The 24707-nt window shown below is 39.3% G+C and overlaps 1 non-coding gene across 1 annotated transcript; it reads right to left on the bottom strand.

The window, feature by feature from the left end:
- Positions 1 to 24426: 24426 nt before the first annotated feature.
- TRNAF-GAA (transfer RNA phenylalanine (anticodon GAA)) lies at positions 24427 to 24498 on the bottom strand. The gene has a single exon. It is a non-coding gene; the product is annotated as a tRNA-Phe (tRNA).
- Positions 24499 to 24707: the final 209 nt, after the last annotated feature.

Genomic DNA, 24707 nt, shown 5'->3' with positions numbered 1-24707 from the left:
ATCCAAATTACTATGCATTTTTCTTTTGTACTATCTTACTGAAGCATAATGAAGCAACATGGATAATATAACACATAAAAATAAATTTTGAGTACAAGGTTGTACAGTTTCTATTGTGTAGTTGTATTAGTCTTCTGCAATTACAAACTTCATCTGAGAAAAGAAATTATTTTCTTCGAATAAATGAAATATTTGTAGACTTGTTGTTTATTTCCTTGTGATGCTCTACTGTGTGTGTGTGAGTTAGTTGCTCAGTCATGCCCAATGCTTTGCGACCCCATGGACTGTAGTCTGCCAGGCTCCTCTGTCCATGAAATTCTCCAGGCAAGAATACTGGAGTGGGTTGCCATTCCTTTTCCAGGGGATTCTCCCAACCCAGGAATCAAACCTGGGTCTCTTTGTGTTGCAAGCGGATTTCTTTATCATATGAGCTACTACTCAATGCTCTATTGAAAAGGGTATTTTCAAAGTAAGGATGTTACTGCAATGGTAGTACTTGTCAAGAAAATGTCAACTAAAAGAATGGAGCCTTCTTATCCATATTAATATTAATAAGACAGTGTTACGTGCATATAAGACATCTCTGACTATCTGACTAACCGGCGGTGGATCTCATCACTAAGAGATGCTAATGAGATGGAAAATGTATCTTATTCTGATTAAACTCCCAAAAGATCTATAACAAAGGATGTCACAACATAAATGCCCAGAATCTCACTCAGAAAACATGGGTCAGAATATGCTATAATTTGAAAGGTTTTAATGCAAAGAATTTTAATGAGGAAGATGAATAATGAAAAAAAAATACAATTTGATTTAAGACTTAGGCTCTCTTGGGGAAAGCAATGCCAAGCACCAGATTAACCTCATGACTTTTATTTCCAACCAGGGTCACTTTTCCTCAAGGAAACTAGGAAGGCTGCCCTAGGCTACAACAAGACAAGCTATCTGATTCCCAAAGAAGCTGAAGGCTGGGCAATGATAATAAAATTTCTAATGTTTATTGCCTGGGGAAAGATTTTCAAAGATGGCATGGCGCCGATAATAAATTACTTTTTAAACAAATCGCTGAACCTTTGCTCTCAGTCACTTCCCTTTGGTATCTCATCAAATCTCTCCAGTCTGATAGCCCACTTCATATTGAGATTGGTGCATATATAATTTATTGGAGGCCTGACAGCAAAAATTCTTTCTCTTACATCCCATTCAGAAATTTTCCTAAGTTACAACAGCAATAACATTAGCAATACATAGGCTAGAAACTAGTAACAACTTTTACAGTACATATTTATTTTTGCCTAGAAATGTGTTAGTAAGGCAAATAAAAAGAAACTGAATAATCTATTAAATGTTGCTATTGTTTCTTCTAGCACATGGAACAAATGCATAAACTGTATAACACAGATCACATACTAAATAAAATGCTCATATGTACCAGATATTCCAGAGTATACTTAGGTAAATCCTTTTAAAACTTATTAATTTGAGTGTAATTAGTATCTGATCATTACGTTTTGCTCTGTAATATCAATATGTGCCCCTAGACAAATCAAATAAACTAGAAATACTAGTTTGTCACAAAATAGATTTTAAATTCACACAGAATCTTTTTGTATACGCACTCTTTAGTGACCAAAAAACTCATTAGGCAAAGAAGTGGGCAATTTACGATTCTTATTAGATATGAAAAAAGTCATCCAAGCCTGTTGAGACTGTATGAGTTGCCAACACAAAAGGATACACAACAAAAACCATACCTTAATCATCAAGATGAAAGAGAACTGCATTGAGGAAAGGACAAAAAGCATGCATCAGCTGGAATATTGCACACACACACCCAAAACCCAGCTCTTCATTTGAGTTATATGGGGCTATCTCTTACTGCATCTGTTTTTCATAATCTTCATAGTCTCTGCTATAAGTGGAATTTGATTAGATGTAACAAGCAAGAAGGGCTCCCCTGATGGCTCAGTGATAAAGAATCCACCTGCAATGCAGGGGACTTGGGTATGATCCTTGGGTTGGGAAGATTCCCTGAAGAAGGAAATGGCAACCCAATAAAGTATTCTCAGTATACTTGCCTGGGAAATCCCATAAACAGAGGAGCCTGGCAGGCTACAGTCCAGCGGGTCGCAAAGAGTCAGACAAAACTTAGAAACTAAACAACAGCAACAAAGAAACATATGCAATGGTCATATCTTCCAAGTTATGAAGAAAATATTTTTCTATCAAAATTTTATGTTATCAAAGTTATTAGTCAAGAATTATAGAAGAATAGAGATATTTTCAGATATTGAAAGATGTTTACAGTTTAAGTCCTATTACTCTTTTCTTGGAAAGTTGCTTGAGACAATATTCTAGCACAATGAGAAGATAAAAGTAACAAGAGAAGGTCAGATGACTTGGGAGATTTTTGAGGGTAGATTCTCAACAAAACCTCACACACAATCCAGCTTAGATCAGAATAGTACTCTCCAGAACATGAAAACTCTACAGAATTAATCTCAAATTCATGAAGCATCCCATAAAAGTAAAATAGTAATTATTTAATCAAGCATAATATGAAATAAATAAGCAACTACAAACTCCAGAAGAAAATGAACAAAATACTTTAAAAATGTCATGGTAGTAGTATCTAACTTCCACCTTGACTAATACAGCCACTATGGAGAACAGTGTGGAGATTCCTTAAAAAAACTGGAAATAGAACTGCCATACGACCCAACAATCCCACTTCTGGGCATACACACCGAGGAAACCAGAATTAAAAGAGACACGTGTACCCCACTGTTCATCACAGCACTGTTTACAATAGCCAGGACATGGAAGCAACCTAGATGTCCATTGGCAGACGAATGGATGAGCAAGCTGTGGTACAGATACACAATGGAGTATTACTCAGCTATTAAAAAGAATGCATTTGAATCAGTTCTAATGAGGTGGATGAAACTGGAGCCTATTATACAGAGTGAAGTAAGTCAGAAAGAAAAACACCAATACAGTATATTAACGCACATATATGGAATTTAGAAAGATGGTAACAATGACCCTATATGTGAGACAGCAAAAGAGACACAGATGTAAAGAACAGACTGTTGGGCCCTGTGGGAAAAGGCGAGGGTGGGATAATTTGAGAGAATAGTATTTAAACATGTATATTATCATATGTGAAATCGATCGCCAGTCCAGGTTAGGTACATGAAGCAGGGCGCTCAGGGCTGGTGCACTGGGATGACCTTGAGGGATTGGATAGGGAAGGAGGTAGGAGGGGGGATTCAGGATGGGGAATACATGTACATCCATGGCTGGTTCATGTCAATGTATGGCAAAAACCACCACAATATTTTAAAATAATTAGCTTCCAATTAAAATTAAAAAAATAAATAAAATTAAAACACACACACATAAATGCTGTGGTAGAAACTTAAAGCAAGCTGAAACACAGCTTCAGTTTGAACAACTGATTGGATGTCATTATGAGGCTCAATTTACCTTGACCATGTCACACGACATTTTGATTACCATATTAGAAGTGACATTGAAAGAATTATGGTCTTATTATACCAGCGTGCAAACCCAAGTATCATAAATTCAAGGGTGACACTGGGTTTACAGTGACTGATACTTATTTAATTTCTTATAAATAGTGCCTGCTGAGTTTTATTTTTTTGAACAATGGACATATCATAGAACACTTAATTAAGTTTAGAGAACATAAAGTGAAGTTGGAAGTCTTGCCAACATAAACATACACTTACATTCTACAGAGACTAGAGAGAAGAAGGGGAATAAGACAGATAAAAAAGAGAATCAGAGACTTCATCTAAAGCGGACATTAGGAAAGTTCATTCTCTCATATAGAAACAAGTAATAGAAGATTAAGTAGATTTTTACAATTTCTATAGTTGCATAGCAGGTGAACTAAGAATTTTGATATAATAAAATCCTCTGAGAAAGAGAACAGATAAAGTGTGATGTTATAAATCCACATATATTAACAGAAAATGGAAATGAAAAAGTTGTTTGAGTACTTCAAAATTACTTGAAAATATTTGCCTTTGAGAAGAATAAATTCAGGCTCATATTCTTTATTAAAGTTCTCTGTGCTGTTAGATGAGATTTTTACAAACCACATGTGCTTATATTACTTTAGTCAAATTATAAAACAATTTGAAAACAAAACTTTCAGGTAAAGGGAGATAAACAGAGTGGCAAAATGTGTAATGAAAAGTGTAATAAATTCACCAGGGCTGTTCTGTGGTCCCCTTATTATTTGTTAATTCCCTAACAAATTCCCCCAAAGTGGCTTCTATATAACAATTATTTAGTTCTTCAGTTTCCCAAACTTTGATACCAAGTTCCTCTTTGTTTGATATCTAAATAAGAAAGTAGATGGTATAGAGAAAAAAAGTTGCTGAAATTCCCTTTTTCCACCTTGAAATGCTGTTTATCTTGACTTCATTTATTTTCTTCTTTCTCTTCTGCTCTGATAATTATGTGTCTGCTCTTCCCTAAGACTGAGTCTTACATAATCACCCTCAGTTCAATCTCAACCATCCAATCTCCTTCTAAGCTTAATTTTCTTATTTGTCTTCAGTCTTTGTTGTCAGGGTTTCCCTGCTTGCCCACGACTATGCTCCAGTGTTATCAATTCACATTTTTCAGATGGCCTATCATCTTGCTCTCTTCCTGTCATACTCAATCTTATAATAATGATAGTGTGTGTTTACTGTACATATTTTCTTACCTATTGAACTCATTTGATAATCTTTTAAAACTTCACATTTATTTCTATTAGTAAAAACAAACCACCTCTTTATAATGCCGCACAAATACCACATGAAAATACTTTTTTTTTTTTCAGCTTTTATCCTCATATTCTCCTTCAACTTATCAGTTTTGTTCACTTCAATTCAGTTCAGTTCGGTCGCTCAGTCCTGCCCAACTTTTTGCGACCCCATGAACCTCAGCACTCAACATTCAGAGAGCTAAGATAGTGGCATCCGGTCCCATCGTTTCATGGCAAATAGATGGGGAAACAGTGGAAATAGTGGCTGACTTTATTTTTCTGGGCTCCAACATCACTGCAGATGGCAATTGCAGCCATGAAATTAAAAGACGCTTACTCCTTGGAAGGAAAGTTATGAACAACCAAGACAGCATATTAAAAAGCAGAGACGTTACTTTGTCAACAAAGGTCCCTCCAGTCAAGGCTATGGTTTTCCAGTGGTCATGTATGGATGTGAGAGTTGGACTATAAAGAAAGCTGAGGGCTGAAGAATTGATGCTTTTAAACTCTGGTGTTGTAGAAGACTCTTGAGAATCCCTTGGACTGCAAGGAGATCCAACCAGTCCATCCTAAAGGAGATCAGTCCTGGGTGTTCATTGGAAGGACTGATTTTGAAGCTGAAACTCCAGTACTTTGGCCACCTGATGCAAAGTGCTGACTCATTGGAAAAGACCCTGATCCTGGGAGGGATTGGGGGCAGGAGGAGAAGGGGACGACAGAGGATGAGACGGTTGACTGGCATCACTGACACAATGGACATGGGTTTGGGTAGACTCTGGGAGTTGGTGATGGACAGGGAGGCCTGGCGTGCTGCAGTTCATAGGGTCACAAAGAGTCGGACATGACTGAGAGACAGAACTGAACTGAACTGAATCTCAGAATGCTTGACTCCCTTGCAGTCCAAGACACTCTCAAGAGTCTTCTCCAACACCACAGTTCAAAAGTATCAGTTCTTCGGTGCTGAGCTTTCTTTATAGTCCAAATCTCACACCCATACATGACTACTGGAAAAACCATAGCTTTGACTAGATGGACCTTTTTTGGCAAAGTAATATCTCTGCTTTTTAATATGCTGTCTAGGTTGGTCATAACTTCCAGTCATGAGTGAAATTCCCCTTTTTTATACTTTTTCATCAATTTGTCCTTGTGCCTTTATGAACATGGCTGCTATTCTTGTCATGGTTTGTCCTTCTTCACTCTTCTTAAACTCTACGTGATGTTAGTGTGTAAGTTTCTTCTGCAGACATATCTTTCCTGTATCTACACTCTTTTTATGTGTGACTTCATACATTCCACAAAGCTGTACCTTAACTAATGCCTTTGTAGTTACAGTGCTGCATTTGAAACTAAAAACATAGTTTATCTTATCTATTATTTTATTGACTACATTTTGTCCCTCTATTGCATATTACATATCTTATTACGTTTCACCACCAAGCCAGTTTCTCCTGCTCTTTATCTCTGGCCACTCTTCCCATTAACTGAGCTGAAGACCTCATGGAGTCCATCTTGACTTCTTGGTCTTCCTCACTGCAAATACGCAGCCATTTGATTAATCCCATCTTTCTTGTCCTCACAGCTCCTTGGGCATTTATCTTCCGTTTTTTTATTCACACTGCCTCCATTGAAAACCCTCAGATATTATCTTTTACTTCGATTTTCCACACATACTCATCACTCAATCCTAGTTCTTAAAGCAATCCAGACCGACTGAAGATACATTTCAGTACCATCAGCCTCACAATCTAACAGGGCTTGAATAGAAATCATGAAGTCGATGATTGATGACAGATGCTAGAGCTGGAAACCAGCCTGTTATTTTCGGGCTGTTTCGCACTAACATATTTTTCTCCTTTTCTTATTAGGAGATAAGCCCCAAGCACCCAAAAGGCTACAAAACTCAGCCGTCTCCATGCCCTGGACCTGGCTCAGTTCTCGGGATCTGGTTTCAAGATTCATCTACCATCTTCCCAAGTGTTGATCAAGGACAGCGTTCTTCTACCACAGTTGGGCTCCGTACTGATTGTCGGGGGATCTGCTCTATTCGACCTCTGCAGGTATGTGATCTACTTTTCCCTATTCCTGTCCTCCTGTGAAAGTAGCTGAACCATGGGTGAGAGGACTGCCACTCAACAGACTTCTCTGGAAGGTTGCCTAGCTCCACTTCATTTAGTTGTTTTTCATGGGTTTTATCTTGTCCCTTCATCTGGGACATAACTCTCTGCTTTTTCATCCTGATTGGCTTTCTGTAATGCGGGTTTTGTTCTAGCTGCTGTGGGATTGTGGTTCTTCTTGCTTCTTCTGTCTGCCGTCTGATGGAGGAGGCAAAGAGGCTGGTGTAAGCTGCTTGATGGAAGGGACTGGCAGTGGGAAAAGCTGGGCCTTGCTCTGGTAGGCAGGGCCTTGCTCAGTAAAGCTTTCAACCAATTATCTGCTGATGGGTAGGGTTGCACTCTCTCTCTGTTAGCTGTTTGGCCTGAGGCCACCCAGCCCTGGGGTCTGTGGTAGGGTTAATGGCAACCTCCAAGAGGGCTTATGCCAAGGCGATGGACCTTCAAGGACTGCTGCTGCCAGTGCCCCCATCCCCGTGCTGAGCCCTGCGACCCACGCCTCCACGGAAAACCCTCCAACACCAGCAGGTAGTTCTGGTTCAGTGCCCTGTGGGGTCACTGCTCCTTTCCTCTGGGTCTTGGTGTGTACAATATTTTGTTTGTGCCCTCCAAGACTGGAGTCTCTGTTGCCCCCAGTCCTGTGGAAGTCCTATAATGAAATCCCGTTGGCCTTCAAGGTCAGATTCCCTGGGGATCCCCAGGCCCTTTGTTGGGTCCCCAGGCTGGGAAGCCTGACTTAGGGTTTAGAACCTTCATAACAGTGGGAGAACTTCTCTGGTAGTATTATTGTTCTCCAGTTTGTGGGTCACCCACTTAGCCAGTATAGGGTTTGATTTATCATGATTGGGCCCCTCCTACCATCTTGCCGCAGCTTCTGCTTTGTCTTTGAACGTGGGGTATCTTTTCTTGGTGGGTTCCAGCATCCTCCTGGTGATGGTTGTTCTACAGCTAGTTGCGATTTTGGTGCTCTCGCAGGAGGAGATGAGGGCACGTCCTTCTACTCCGCGATCTTGAACTGGAAGTCGACTTCTGGTTTTAATCTGCTCTGTGAGTTCCCCAATGATGACCTAGTACCACATTAATTGTACCACTTTGTACCAATGCATGAGATCACTGCATTTTTCAATGCTTTTCATACTACTCATCTCTGAGATTAGCCTTTATAGCTGGTTTATCTCCCTCTGTTCCCACCTTACTTTAGTGATGTATAATCCATGGTAGACTTAAGACACCCTTCTCACCTCTTGTTTCAACTGCTGTGATCCCAAGTTCAAATATAAATGATAATCACTATCCTGATTCAAGTGTTCAATACCTGTTTACTCTCTCTACAAAGCAATAGTTGTTTAAGAATATTTATTACTTATAAGCACTCTTCTAAGTCTCTTTGTAAATCCTTATTAGATTGGTTTTTCTATGATTGGGGAGTGTTCAAGTATATTAATTATTATTTCCTATATTAGTTCACCAATTCAACACGTATTTATTAATTTAAAATGCACAAAACTGATCTTATATTCTCTTTCTCGAAGACCATCAGCAGCTTCCTATTTACCTGAAAAATTAAATTCAAAACCTGTTTCAAACTACCTTGACTATATTCCTATCATTATAGACAACCACATTTTAGATAAACTAGATTTCTAATCTTTCTGCAATAATTCCTACACATCTCTTTATGATATTTCTTCCACTGGAGTTAGCTCCCTGCCCTCATATGTATGAAAAACTGTTTTTTCCTGTTCAAATAAACCCAAGAGGAAACTTTACCAGATATCTGACTATGAGAACAAGGGAAGCCACTCATTTTCTAAAGATTTCCCTGCCTTCCAATTCTGCAGTGTTGATACCTTAGAATGTGGTAAAATAATTAATAGGAAGTTGCTATTTGTTATGCCTCACAAATGGTAAATTATTAAAGAATATTGCTATATTAATTCTGAGTGGATGTCAGCTTTTGTCATTTGATATAATGAGCACACAATAGAATTTAATTGTGCTTAACATCCTTCAGCATATTCTAAGTGATTATTATGGCAATAAAAACATCACTTGATATTGGTTAAACATGAGCAATTTTTTATGATTCATTAAGAGAATACATTTAGATATGGTATATCCACCCCTCTGGTCCTTTTCCATCGTGCTAAAATGGAAATATTCAGCATGAAGATAATAAATACATATAAATATGGTCATTATAAAAAAAGTCAAAGGCCTATGTAGCTAATTATCTTGTTTTATAAATAATACAAGGACAAATAACTCAGAAATCATTTCATGCTTTTACTGATAAAGAGTAAAAGGTAACACTCTTATTTTAAATTACAGCTAAAATCATCACTAAGGCATGGGGAGGAACTTTGAACCACAAATCAGTTAGGTACCTGCCTAAATATGTGCCATATGAGCTCTCTCAAAATATACATAAGCACTTGAATATTTTAAAAAAGTGATATGAATTTGATATTTAAGAGTAAAATATAAGTCTATAAAATACGCTTAAGAATCACTAATACAGTGTATCCATGAAAATAGAAAGAGAAATAAAGAAAAAATAGATTCATGGAAATATAAGGAAAAAAAAAATTTTCTTTCTGTCATTCAACAAATACAAGTGGAACACAAAGATAGAATAAGAGGTGATCCTTGCTGTCACAACACTTAGGGTTTAACTAGGAGAAGGCAGATAAGCTGTTAGATAAACAGGGTAGTTTAGATGGTGATAATTGACAGGAAGAAAATACAATAGCTTAGTATGAGAGTGAACAGGGAAGGCAATGGCAACCCGCTCCAGTGTTCTTGCTGGAGAATCCCAGGGACAGAGGAGCCTGGTGGGCTGCAGTCCATGGGGTCGCACAGAGTCGGACACGACTGAGCGACTTCACTTTCACTTTTCACTTTCATGCACTGGAGAAGGAAATGGCAACCCGCTCCAGTGTTCTTGCCTGGAGAATCCCAGGGACGGGGGAGCCTGGTGGGCTGCCGTCTATGGGGTGGCACAGAGTCGGACGCAATTGACGCAACTTAGCAGTATGAGAGTAAAAGGGTCAAAGAAGGAGTAACTTCTGAGGGTCAGAGACAGTCTCTCCAGTGTGAGAGGAGCTGAGAGGAAAATGCCAAGAGCTCGTCATTTGTGAGGAGATTCTAGGCGACAGCAAGTGCAAAAACCCGCAGGTGGGGACGCAAGTTGCTTTTTAAAGGAAATAGAAACTAGCGCAGTTTAATAAAAATAAGTGAAGAGAGAAAGGCTCAAAACTAAACCAGAAAGGGGTGAATGTGTGTAAAATCTTGTAGACCATGCTAGGGCGCTTCAGGTTTGTTCCAGTAGTTTATTAAGATGTTCTCTTTCTTAAACTAAGAGTAATGTCTAATTGACCTTTGACTACCAAAGTCTCTTTCTACAAAATATAAAACAAATGTGTCCTGGAAACTGCAGACATCTTGTTCTTATTCTTACCTATTATATCTTATGGGAAATATATATCACACACACACACATATGTATATATACAACTTTATTTTATTGAAATCTTTGCATTACATACAAACTGTGTCTAAAATTTTAATTATACATACATCTTGCAATATTTACTTTAGAAAACAGAAGGGGATATTTTCATAGGAGGCTAATGGTATTGAACAAACCATTGTGTTTGCTAAATTAACTGTGTCATATTCATTACTACTTAGGTAAATCATGTTCGGGAACTAAATGAAATGTGTCAGGTTGAGACACGGAGATTCTCATTTTCCTCTGAGATGTGACCTCTGGTACCATGGGTAGAAAGAAAGAATGGAACTGCATCTGCCCATGCCAATCAGGACGAGTATAACTTAATTTGTTGATCTGGACTTTTTCTCCTTGGTTGCTGAACCTTTACAAACATAAACACTGGGGAGTTAGCTTTACAGTGTATAAAATTTCTGGTGCACTATTGCTTTTCATAATAAGAGGATAAAATAAAACAGCCACCTTTCATACGTCTGGCATTCCTTAGCACCTTTCTTTAAGCTATTACACATATGGCCAAACGTTTGTCTCCCTCGAGGATTTCCATGACACAACAAATAAGAGACTGAATATAGCATTTGTACCCAACATGTTGATCACAGCAAAAATACTTCTCTTTTATTATAAAATAATATATATTTTAGCTCAGGGAGATGGTGAAGGACAGGGAAGCCTGGCATGCTGCAGTCCATGGGGTCGCAAAGATCGTACACGACTAAGCGACTGAACCACCATGATCCATATGTTTGCTCTCTGTCTGTGTCTCTGCTTCTGCTTTGCAGATAAAGGTCATCTATACCATTTTTCTGCTGCTGCTAAGTCGCTTCAGTCGTGTCTGACTCTGTGCGACCCCTTAGTCGGCAGCCCACCAGGCTCCCCCGTCCCTGGGATTCTCCAGGCAAGAACACTGGAGTGGGTTGCCATTTCCTTCTCCAATGCACGAAAGTGAAGTCACTCAGTCGTGTCTGACTTTTAGCGACCCCATGGACTGCAGCCCACCAGGATCCTCCGTCCATGGGATTTTCCAGGAAAGATTCCACATATATACATTAATATGCGATATTTGTTTTTCTTTTTCTGACTTCACCCTATGTGACACTCCCTAGGTCCATTCACGTCTCTCCAAATGGACCCAATAGAGATACCATTTCTGCTTCTTATTTTTTTACCAAAACGAGTCATGTGGCCACAGCTCACTTCACAAAGATGGGAAATTGTCCAATTACCTTCTGCCCAGGGGTAAAACCAGAAATATTTGGTGAGAAATGTTGATGACTACAATTTCTGCTTCCTCTGAGTTGAATCTTGGGTTGTTCAGTCAGTCATGTCCAACTCTTTGCGACCCCATGAACTGAAGCTCCCCAGGATTCCCTGTCCTTCCTGTCTCCCAGAGCTTGCTCAAACTCATATTCATCCAGTCGGTGATGCCATCCAACCATCTCATCCTCTGTTGTCCCCTTCTCCTCCCACCTTCAATCTTTCCCAGCATCAGGGTCTTCTCCAATAAGTCAGTTCTTCGCATCAGGTGGACAAAGTATTGGAGTTTCAGCTCCAGCATCAGTCCTTCTAATGAATATTCAGCGTCAATTTCCTTTAGGATTGATTGGTTTGATCTCCTTGCTGTCCAGGGACTCTCAAGTGTCTTCTCCAGCACCACAGTTCAAAAGCATCAGTTCTTCAACACTCAGCCTTCTTTATGGTCCAACTCTCACATCTGTACATGGCTACTGGAAAAACCATAGCTTTGACTATATGGACCTTTGTCAGCAAGTATGTTCAAAATCCTAAGATCCAAAAACTTTATCTTCATCCTACGTTTCCAGCCTCATCTTCATCGTGACGCCACATCCTCTGTACTTCCATGTCAGAATTCCCTTCACATTATATGCTTTCATAATTTTTCATATACTATTTGAAAATGTCTGGTGTTTTCTTTTTTCCTTCATCTCCTTCTTGGTCTAAGAGTCACTCTTGAAGACATTTGTCAAGTTCCAACTTTTCTGAGAACCTTTTCAGTTTTCTTTTAGATCAACTCAGTTGTCTAAAAATATTTAGTTATTTTAAGTATTTTCATCTAAAGTTTAAATTATATGACATCAATTTAATTATTAATATGCAGTGTAGAGAAAATTATTATGAAATAGATTTCCTAATTTCTCATATGCTTTTTACTTGACACATTCATCATCTTTCCATTACTTATAAACAAATTGCACACAGCTCCACTTACCCATGACATGTCAGAAGCTGGCAAAATCCTACCCACAGGCCAAATCTGAATGTTTTTTGTTTAAGATAAAGTCTTATTGCAACACAGATGTTTATATATATATAATATACATTATCAATGGCTGCCTTTGTGCTATAGCAGAAGAGTTGAGTAGTTGTAACAGAGACTTTTTTTTTTTTTTGGTCAGGAAAGTCTAAAATGGATTTTATATGAATGCAATGGGCTGAATGTTTCTTCCCCTCAAGTTCATGTATTAAAATCATAGCATCCCAGATGATGGTATTAGGAGGTGGGGCCTCAGACAGTAATTAAGTACTGAGAATAGAGCCCTCATGAATGAGATCAGTGCCCTTGTAAAAGGGGCCCCAGAGAACTCTCTTACCCTCTTTCTACCATGTGAGGATGCAACAATAATGGCAGGGAGACCAGAGAAGGTCCTCCCCAGAACCCGACCCTGCTGGCACCTTCGCCTCAAACTTCCAGCCTCCAGAACTGTGAGAAACACATTTCTGTTGATTAGGAGTCACCCAGCCTGGTATTTTATTACAGCAGACAGAGCCAACCCTTGGAGACACTGCTCTTTATAGCAAGGTGGCGAAGCCCTGGTTGTTGTTGCTAAGTCATGTCTGACTATTTTTTTTTGACCCCATGGACTGTCCACGGGATTTTCCAGGCAAGAATACTGGAATGGCTTGCCAATTCCTTCTCCAGGGGATCTTCCCGACCCAAGAATGGAACCCACATTTCCTGCATTTCAGGAGGGTTTTTACTGCTGAGCCACCATGGAAGCCCAGTGGACCCTAAATAAATAGGGTCTATTAATCTAAATAAAGAAAAATATGACATTTCTAAATAAAACATGACATTTCCAGTACATGAAGGAGGGAAGAAGTTCAATATTTTTTAAATAAATTTTTTGATGTGGACCATTTTTAAAGTCTTTATTGAATTTGTCACAATATTGCTTGTTTCAGGCTTTGTTTTTTTGGCTGCAAGGCATGTAGGATCTTCGCTCCCCAACCAAGGGTTGAACCCTCAGCCCCTGCATTTGAAGGTGGATTCTTAACCACTGGACTGCCAGGGATGTCCCAAGAAGTTCAATATTTGTTCAACTAAGTTTTCTATTGAGAACCATGCTATATTCTTTATTTTTGTCAAATCCCTTAGCTCAAAATAGACATATATTGGTACATCGTTTCCTTTATTATGCATGAAAAAATTATGACTGAACTAGGGTAAATTTCTCTAAATACTTTAGCTGGACTTGAAATTGAAAACTTTAACTAACAAGATTTCTTGGGTTTCTACTATATGATTTTATTTGGGGGTTCTTGCCTGGGAGAGTCTATTTGTAGTAATTATATAATTGAATCAATTTGATTTGAAATGAATGTGGAGGACAAGCACTATTACTATTATCATTACATATGTAGAGAATACCTGATGTATTCTGAAATCTCCAATGCAAAAATCATCCTCATCAGAACTTTCCATTTCATCATCATCTGTACATCAGTTTCCCTAATACTCAGCATCATACCTATTAAGTACCTTGGATCTATACCTACCCATTTTTCTTACTTAGTACAACCAAACACATTTGCTTCACATACTGTCTGAGAGATTACATGTGTCCCCTTGACTTTTCTGCCTCAAGCCTCTTTACTTGATAAGGTAGGATTAACCTTATCATTTATCCCTTTTCCTCTGAAATGGTAACATTAGGGCCCCTTTATTAAAAAAAATAATGATAGTTCAATCTTCGAATGCAAAACTCTTTATGATAATGCCAATTTAATTCATTGGAAATCTATTTCTCTCTTTTTTAAATCTTATTTAACCTGTATAACATAACATTGTATATTCTAGACTAGTGGAATAGTAAGCAACTGGCCAAACAATGAATAGACTCAGTTTCTTCCATTGATCCCTTTACTCCTTACCTGTATTTCCAAGTTTGTCATTAAGCTTGTGCTTTCTCCTAGCTGTTCCTCTGATACCAAGGTTAAACTTGTGGATTTCTGTAGAAATTATTATAACTCACGCGACAGTGATCACATCTTGCTCATTCATAGAGTGATTTGCATAATTGTCAATTTTCTTGGGCTTCCCTTGTGGCTCAGCTGGGAGAGAATCCACCCGCAATGGGGGAGACCTGGGTTTGAAATATTGTGTAACATATCAAACATGGATTTTTAGGCCTAGTAGTCTAGGGTTCAAGCCCAGCCCTTTCACTTACTACCCATTCCTTGATGAACTTGGGCAATCATTTTATTCTCACTTTGGTCAGTTTCTTCATTTATTTGGTTTTAATGCTTTTCAAGATTGCAGTGAGAAATACATACACACACGTGTATATCTTGCACAGCAAATAGAAAAGAAAAAATTATCATTGTATTTAGAATTATCCAATGTATTTAACTTAGGAAACAAGTCAGAATCATTTAGTTATAATTGCAAAGAAAATATGGTATCTTGTTATATTCTGCATTCAATAAATATTTGTAGCTTCACTTTCTCACTTTCTCTTTGGGCTTCCCTGGTGGCTCAGATGGTAAAGCATCTGCCTGCAATGCAGGATACCCAGGTTCGATCCCTGGGTCAGGAAGATCCCCTGGAGAAGGAAATGGCAACCCACTCGAGTACTCTTGCCTGGAAAATTCCATGAATGGAGGAGCCTGGTAGGCGACAGTCCATGGGGTCTCAAAGAGTTGGACATGACTGAGCGACTTCACTCTTTTGAGTGGTATTTGTCATTGTTCCTTTTGGATTCAGTCACATCATGAACTTATAATGAAACTTTTCCTTGGAGTGGTTGTGAGAGAGCTTATCTATCTATCTATTTACCTACCTATCTAACTATCTCTCTATCATCTTAATTTAGGCCAAAGGAAAATGGGTTGACATTTTAAAAAAATGACTATAAATAGTGGTAATGTGAATGAGTCATAAACTTTATAAATTTAATGTGTTGCTTCTTGCCCTAAAGCCCTCCAATAATGAGAATATTATTAAAAGATGACTATAAAAGAGAACGTAGATAAGAGTCCATTATTTCCCAAATGGATGTTTTTTCTTAAAGACATTTGGTTCAGAAACTGATCTTTATCAACTCAGCCCATGTGAGTGCATATAAATTTCCTAGTCCACAGAAATAAGAGGAAAAAAAGAGACAGCACTAATGCCAGCATGAGGATGAGGCTAATTCAGTCCAGTTTTTGAGTTCAGATTAGCTATTTTGGTTATTGGTCGGTGTGGTTTAGGTGATTAGCACGCTCAGAAAGAAAATACGATCACTTTTTTAAATTATGTTCTTTGCGTTGAGCTTCCTTAGACGACTGGCTGCCTTAATGCCTTAGCAACTAAAAAGTTTTTGATAAGAGGATTCAAAAGACAAAAAAAGAAATAAAAGCTGACTAGTTTATCCCAGAAATTAGTAACCAGAAATGAAACTCATACAGCATGACTTAGCTGATGAGAGCGAAGGGTAAAAAAGGCTTTTATTAGACTATCGAAAGGTAATACTTTGCTGATTGAATAACGAACATTTCAATAAGGAAACAGTGGTGGTGGTGGTTTAGTCGCTAAGTCATGTCTGACTCTTGTGACCCAATGGACTGTAGCCCGCCACGCTCCTCTGCCCATGAGATTTACCAGACAGCAAGACTGGAGTGGGTTGCTTCTTCAGGGGATCTTCCAGACTCAGGGATACAACCTGTGTCTTCTGCATTGCAGGTGGAAAGGCTAACAAATTCAAATGTTTACGTAATAGATGCTATGCTATGCTATGCTAAGCTAAGTTGCTTCAGTCATGTCTGACTCTGTGCGACCCCATAGATGGCAGCCCACCAGGCTCCCCCGTCCCTGGGATTCTCCAGGCAAGAACACTGGAGTGGGTTGCCATTTCCTTCTCCAATGCATGAAAGTGAAAAGTGAAAGTGAAGTCGCTCAGTCGTGTCCGACTCTTAGCGACCCCATGGACTGCAGCCTACCAGGCTCCTCCATCCATGGGATTTTCCAGGCAAGAGTACAGGAGTGAGGTGCCATTGCATTCTCTGAATATGTAATAGATAGGCCACTGCAAATTGCAAGAATTTTTTAAATAAAGAACTCAAATTATATTTAAGTAATAAAAGTTACATTCTTTACCAAATGTTTCATTAACAGAACATCATGTTGAGTTTTTCTATTCCCAAATACAAGTTTCAAATGTCAGACTTGAAAATTTTAACTTCTCTTTCACCATAATACTTGCATGAAATTGCTTTTTAAAATTTCAGTGCAAAAGCATTGATTTTTGTATTTAGGTGGGCTTTCCCCCCATCTTGATAGCTTTTCCTTTGTTAGACTTTAAGTCTACAATTTGCAAAATCAATAAAAACACAGCTTTCCCCAAGAAAGAAAAGTCCTCCGGAGGTTTACCTGAGAGTGTCTCGGGCAAGATTCCTGTGACCTTGAACTATTTGTAAAGTGCCAGTGGTGACTTTTCCAAGCGTCACATCAAAATTGGTTTTCTGTCTCCAAGGAGGGTTAGGCGTGTAATGTCAGGAACAGCTGGGATAAAGGCAACAATTATATGTCAGCTCTGCTTTCTTTTCAAAGAGAGCATTTTCCCAGGCTGACACATTGCTGGGGAGAAAAAGGACACACACAAAAGTTTGTTTTCATTTTCAATTATTTTTGGAGATATGGAGCTTGTGACAAGCCAATAATAGTAAACAAAAATGACAAGAATTGACAGTGGTGACCATAACATGTGGACGCCACGGTGGTTACTACCCACTGGGGTTGGCCCCTTTCAATTTTATGTCTGGAGAAGAGGAAGGAAAGGAATCCAGAAAGCCATACCCATTTAATAAGATTTTGCTGGCTCTAAAAATACACACTCAACCATGCCTTTGAAACTCCCACCATTTAAGGAATATTGAAATAATTGCTGAGCATGAAATCACTGCAAAACAGTTTAAGATTGACTTCACCAAGCATCCCAGCCCTTTCTGAAGTCTGAGGCTGTCCATCGTTCACACATTTATAGGGACTTATTTGTGTTGTTCGAGAGCTAGTTGTAAAAAGATCGCTATAAAAGGAAACTGTTGAAACTCACCTACGACTAATTACTGTTTAATCTACACTTTATAAAATGTAAAAAAAAAAGAAAACTGCTTCATTTATTGAAGACAGTTGTGTGGGCTTGCTGGCAGAAGGAACTGCTATGTTATGTTATGAAATAATCAGAGGAAAAACCCTCTAATGCGCTTTTCATAACATTTAAAGGAGGTATTCTAATATCATAGAAACCTTGGGGGAAGGTTGCAGACAAAAAGCAACATAATTAAATTTCAGTTAAAGGCCTGCCAGAAAGGGATTAAATCAATGGTCCTGTTATTCTTGGTAGATGTTACAATGTGGGCTGAACCAACAGGGTAAACATCAGCCATGAGAAGTTGTCCTGGTTGAGGTTTCTGCTTTATCAGGATTTTCAACTATTTATTTTCAAAGCTGACTATAGATTTTTAAATGCAAGGGGTAAAAATGCTCTTGTTTTACTGATTAAAAATTCAGTGACATTGTGCTGAATGCCTTTTATTTGAACATTTGTCATCTTCTATGTTGGAAAAATAAGCTGCAGGAAGAGAAGGAGAAAGTATTTCAAGTCTAACCATCCTTGGTTTGTGATTCTGGCATTTATAGTAGGCCAAATCTAGGTTTGTTTGTTTGTTTGAATTGAACATTTTCCATCTTGGCACATCTCCCAGGGTATTAATTTGACCTTTCCAAATAATTAGGGACGAATAGGTGAGCATTAAACCCAGCAAGGTGCCAGGTGGAGACCTGCGTAAGTATGGGCTGATAAAAATCGTTAGCAAAGTCATAGGTTGGCAGACTGTTAGGGCAGATGGTGAAAGATCTTTCTTTTCCTTCTAGACTTTCGAAAACAAACACAAATAAACAAACACTATGAACCAGGAGGACGTTCTGCTAAGTGAAATAAGCCAGCCACAGAAGGACAGATACTCTATGATTCCACTCATATTGACGTAGGAGATAAATAGGTCCGTGGGCCAGGCAGCTGATGTTTGTCAAATGGAGCAAAACTGAAGTTTTTGTCTTCAGCCAGAGAAGAACAATGACTTTTTCCCTTCCTCTACTGATATGGAGGGAATAACTAAGAGGGGGAATTTGTTGCAACAAAAACGGAAATAAGTGAACAACCTTTGACACATGCCAGTCTTCTGGTAGCTCAGACCATAGAAAATCTTCCTTGTTTCTCCTTGTTTCATAAATAATCCAGTGCAGGAGACTTGGGTTCAATCCCTGGGTCGGGAAGATCCCCTGGAGAGGGAAATGACAACCCACTCCAGTATTCTTGCCTAGGAAATTCCATGGACAGAGGAGCCTGGCGGGCTTCAGCCCATGGGGTCGCAAAGAGTTGGACACGACTGAGCGAGTACCACTACAGAGTTAAAAAATCTCAGTTATTCTTTACTTGTTGCTACTAACAAACATTTGTAGCTGGACTTACTTTTCACAGAGCTAATTACTCTCTGCCTCTATATAGATTAAACTCTGCACCTGCTGTGCTTCTCCTCCTTACACTCTCTTGTAGCATTCTGCATTTCAGAAGGAAGGCTGTGGTCCAGTAACTTCAGGGACATTAGACCCACTTGCTGAGTTGCCTGATGTCAGTTGTGGCCATTTTGCAACTTTGCAAAAGGAAAAAAAAAGTACAAGACCCTCAAGAGGATATAAAATCTCTCCTTATTCCTGGGAAGGGGGCACAGTTCTTGAGGCACTAGCCTGCTGCGTTTCCCTTTTGCCTGGCAAAAAGAATAAAGTTGCTCTTTTCTGTTTTCCCCAAACTCTGTTGCTATACTTCTACTTGGCATTAGTGGACAGGGAGCTAAGATTTTCGCAACAATTGCTGTTGTTGCTCAGTTGCCAAGTCATGCCTGACTCTTTGCCACCCCATGGACTGCAGCATGCCAGGCTTCCCTGTCCTTCACCATCTCTCTGAGTTTGCTCAAATTCCTATCTGTTGAGTCAGTGATGTACTGGCAACAATATGAATTATCTAAAATGGTCTGCCTCTTAGGAGCAGATTGAAGAATGCTGGTAACAAGAGACTGAGAAAAGAGGGTTCTGGGGCTGGTTGCTCAGTGAGTAGAGAGTATCACTTATGCAAGATGAATGCATTCTAGGGATCTGCAGTACAACACTGTGGCTGTAATTAACAGTATTTTAAAAATTTGTTAACAATGTAACACTCATGTTAAGTGTTCTTGCCATAATGTAAAAAAAAAAAAAAAGTGGGAAAAGAAAAGAACCGAGCCCTCCCTGGCAGTTCTGAATGAGAGAAACAGTGCCATTGTGTGGATGGCCATCAGCAATTGGGCATAAAGCCTCTAAGCAACTTCAGTACTTTGAGTGGGTAGAAGCAGAAGGATTCAAAGGGTGCAATCATGGAAAAAGTGCTTGTGCTTATTTAGATAGAGCATTCAAAGAGAAAACTAGTGAGGAAGTTTTTCTCTGCTTGCCTAAAGCCACAAAGCTTGAAAAATTCTGCCATTTCAGCTGCAGACAGGAATTCATGGGAATTTTGAGCCAGACATTTTTCCTGAGGGCATTTACAAACCATCCCCAGCAGTGGTCACGTTTAAATATACCGGAGGAAAGGGAAGTGAACGTCCCTACACATTGCAAATGCTGGTGATGAAGTCTGCGTGTGTTCAGAATTTCACTTGGGAGTGATTTAGCCATCAAGACTGTGGAACCTTGAAGTCATATATTAGCTCTGAGCTGAGAAAAAGTCTGGACGTTAAGGAAAGAGAGGGATACTGAAGCAGACTGAAGCGGCCCAGGACCAGAACATGAAAGTGGAGGAAGCTTGGCACAGGCCCAAATCCCTCATCACACGTGGCTAAAGATGGTACCAATATTCTGGTGGGTATGATTGGTATTTAATGCCACACACAAAAGATAGCTATGTATTTGTACATGTGCACTGGTAAAGTCACGTGTGTGTGTGTGTGTGTGTGTGTGTGTGTAGGGTTTCTCTAGTGACTCCTAGGGGGTGGTAAAGAATCCTTACAATGCAGGAGACATGGGTTCAATCCCTGGATCAGGAACAGCATTTAGAGAAGGAAATGGCAACCCACTCCACTATTCTTTCCTGGATAATCCCATGGACAGACGGACCTGGGCAGGCTATAGTCCATAGGGTCACAAAAGAGTTGGGCATGACTTAGTGACTAAAACAACAACAGCAAAAAATATATGTATATATAATGTGTATGTATACATACATAATACTGATACATACATACATACTTAGTATTTCACATGGTTTATATTCTTACATATATACACATAAACTTATTCTTAGTTATTGGGCTTCCTTGATGACTAAGCAGTATAGAATCTGCCTGCAGATGCAGGAGACCTGGGTTCGATCCCTGGGTGGGGAAGATCCTATGGAGAAGGAAATGGCAACCCACTCCAGTTATTCTTGCCTGGGAAGTCGCATGAACAGAGAGGCTTGTATATAGACATATAAACATATTCTTAGTTGCAGGCTTTACTTTTTCCATTAATTATTTTATTTCCTTTAAAATAAAATCTTCAGATTAAATAAAGTTTCAGATATTTATGGACCATCTCCTGAATCTTATCTGTAATCACAGTTTATAGGCCAAAAGTAGTTTCCCGTTAACACAGGGAAACCTAGTTCATTAGAGGTGTTACCCACAGCCATTCCCTTTAACTGGAGCCTGGGTTTCCAACTGTCTGTGAATACTGTTCTCTGTTGTTTTACTGACATTCAGAGCCCACCCAAGTCCTTGGCTCAAAGCTCTGTGACTGAACAAATGGTAATCCTCAAGGAGCAGTTCCCTTTCAGTTCAGCTCAGTCGTTCAGTCATGTCCAACTCTTTGCAACCCCATGGACTGCAGCATGCCAGGCCTCCCTGTCCATCACCAACTCCCGGAGTTTACTCAAACTCATGTCCATTGAGTCGGTGATGCCATCCAACCGTCTCATCCTCTGCATCCCCTTCTCCTCCCATCTTCAATCTTTCCCAGCATCAGGGTCTTTTCAAATGAGTCTGTTCTTTAGATCAGGTGGCCAAAGTACCAGAGCTTCAGCTTCAGCATCAGTCCTTCCAATGAGTATTCAGGACTGATTTCCTTTGGGATGGACTGCTTGGATCTCCTTGCATCCAAGGGACTCTCAAGAGTCTTCTCCATCACCACGGTTCAAAAGCATCAATTCTTCTGTGCTCAGGTTTCTTTATAGTCCAAATCTCACACCCATACATGACTACTGGAAAAACCAAAGCTTTGACTAGATGGACCTTTGTTGGCAAAGTAATGTCTCTCTGCTTTTTAATATGCTGTCTAGGTTGGTCATAACTTTTCTTAGAAGGAGCAAGTGCCTTTTATTTCGTGGCTGCAGTCAGCATCTGCATGATGTTGGCGCCCCCAAAATAAAGTCCGTCACTGTTTTCACTGTTTCCTGATCTATTTGCCATGAAGTGATGAGGCTATTGATATGTCTCCCGGCAATCTTGATTCCAGCTGTGCTTCTTCCAGCCCAGCGTTTCTCATGATGTCCTCTGCACAGAAGTTAAATAAGCAGGGTGAAAATATACAGCCTTGACGTACTCCTTTTCCTATTTGGAACCAGTCTGTTGTTCCATGTCCAGTTCTAACTGTTGCATTTACTTCATCTAAATTAAGTAAAGCCTCAAGAAATATGGGGAATGTTAGAAAATGACATTAGCTCCAGACTTTTCTTTTTTCTTTTCAGAGTAGAAAACAAAAGGTGTGAGTATGTATGCTCAAAAAAAAAAAAAAAAGGAATATGAGTTTAGGTGAGTTATTAAGGCCACTGACCAAATTCCCTAAGAAGTGGAATTTGAGATATGACAAGGAAGAGGCTTAAAATAATTTAATTTACATATTGTGAAACAGTACAGTTTCAGACATATTTGTCACATGAATGTGGCCACACGAACAAAGACCTGAGTTCGTATCTCAATCCCGCTCAGGTTTACAAATAATTTATGCCAGCATGCAAGTTTCACATTTTTGTGGAATCAGATAATAATTATCTAAATAATCAGCTAAACTGTTTTCCGTACTTGCTGCGTGCCGACTACTGTCTTGAGTGTTTTACATGCATTATCTCTTTTGTCTTCACAAGGACCACTGAAGACGAAGCTGAAGAGGCTACACAAATTGTCACAAAGCTACCAAAGGTAGTGCTAGGACTAAGCATAGTGTCAGGAGAAAGGTATTGTCAGGACTAAGTCTCTCTGACTCCAGGTCTGGGCTGTTAAAGGCTCTATTATTTGCTCTTTTTTTGTACAATACTGCCACAAGATTTCAAGAAGGGACACTAAATAAGTTTTGCAAATATTGGGTATGATGCTTCTGAGATTTCCATGATAATGAATAATATTAAAACCATCCTTACAGGGTTTCTTATTCAATTGGGGTGAAAATAAAGTTATCTTGGGGCTTCCCTGATGGCTCAGATGGCAAAGAATTTGCCTGTAATGAAGTAGATGAGGGTTTGATTCTGGGGTCAGGAAGATCCTGTGGAGAAGGGAATGGCAGCCCACTCCAATATTCTTGCCTAATCTCAAAAATGAATTATCTCTGATTTTTTCCAAGGCAAATCATTCATTATCATAGTAATCCAAGTCTATGCCCCAACCAATAATGCTGAAGATGCTGAAGTTTAAGGTTCTATGAAGACCTACAAGACTTTCTAGAACTCATACTCAAAAAAAGATGTCCTTTTCATTATAGGGGACAGGAATACAGAAGTAAGAAGTCAAGAGATACTTGAAGTAACAGGAAAATTTGGTCTTGTGTACAAAACAAAGCAGGGCAAAAGCTAATAGAGTTTTGCCAAGAGAACCCACTGGTCATAGCAAATTCCCTATTCCAACAACACAAGAGAAGACTGTACACATGAATATCAGCAGATGGTCAATACTGAAATAAGATTGATTATATTCTCTGCAGCCAAAGATGGAGAAGCTCTACACAGTCAACAGAAACAAGACTGGGAGCTCACTGTGGTTCAGATCATGAACTCCTTATTGCCAAATTCAGACTTATATTGAAGAAAGTAGGGAAAACCACTAGACCATTCAGATATGACCTAAATCAAACCCCTAATGATTATACAGTGGGAGTGACAAATAGATTCAAGGGATTAGATCCGATAGACAGAGTGCCTGAACAACTATGGCGGAGGTTTGTGACACTGTACAGGAGGCAGTGATCAAGACCATCCCCAAGAAAAAGAAATGCAGAAAGGCAAAATGGCTGTCTGAGGAAGCCTTACAAATAGCTAAGAAAAGAAAAGACACAAAAGGCAAAGGAGAAGAGGAAAGATATACGCAGTTGAATGCAGAGTTCCAACAAATAGCAAGAAGAGATAAGAAAGCGTTCCTCAGTGATCAATGTAAAGAAATTGAGGAAAACAATAGAATGGGAAAGACTAGAGATCTCTTCAAGAAAATTAGATTACCAAGGGAACATTTCATGCAAAGATGGGCTCAGTAAAGGACAGAAATGGTAGGGACCTAACAGAAGCAGAAAATATTAAGAAGAGGTGGCAAGAATAAACAAAGAAAGAAAGAAAGTGCAGTTGCTCAGTCGTGACCATCTCTTTGCGACTCCATGGACTGTACCTACCAGCCTCCTCCATCCATGGGATTTTTCAGGCAAGAATACTGGAGTGGGTTGCCATTTTCTTCTCCAGGGGATCTTCCCAACCCAGGAATCGAACCTGAGTCTCCTGCATTTCAGGCAGACGCTTTACCATCTGAGCCACTAGGGAAGCCCCAGGGAAGAATAAACAGAAGGACTATATAAAAAAAAGATCTTCATGGCCTAGATAACCAGGATGGTATGATCACTCACCTAGAACCAGACATCTTGGAGTGCGAAGTCAAGTGGGTCCTAGGAAGCATCACTATGAACAAAGCTAGTGGAGGTGATGGAATTCCAGTGGAGCTATTTAAAATCCTAAAAGATGATGCTATGAAA

The sequence above is a fragment of the Bos mutus genome, chromosome 12, assembly GCF_027580195.1.
Source record: "Bos mutus isolate GX-2022 chromosome 12, NWIPB_WYAK_1.1, whole genome shotgun sequence".
NCBI classification, from domain to species: domain Eukaryota; kingdom Metazoa; phylum Chordata; class Mammalia; order Artiodactyla; family Bovidae; genus Bos; species Bos mutus.
Note: the sequence above shows the minus strand (reverse complement) of the source record. Positions and strands in the feature narration are given on the sequence as shown.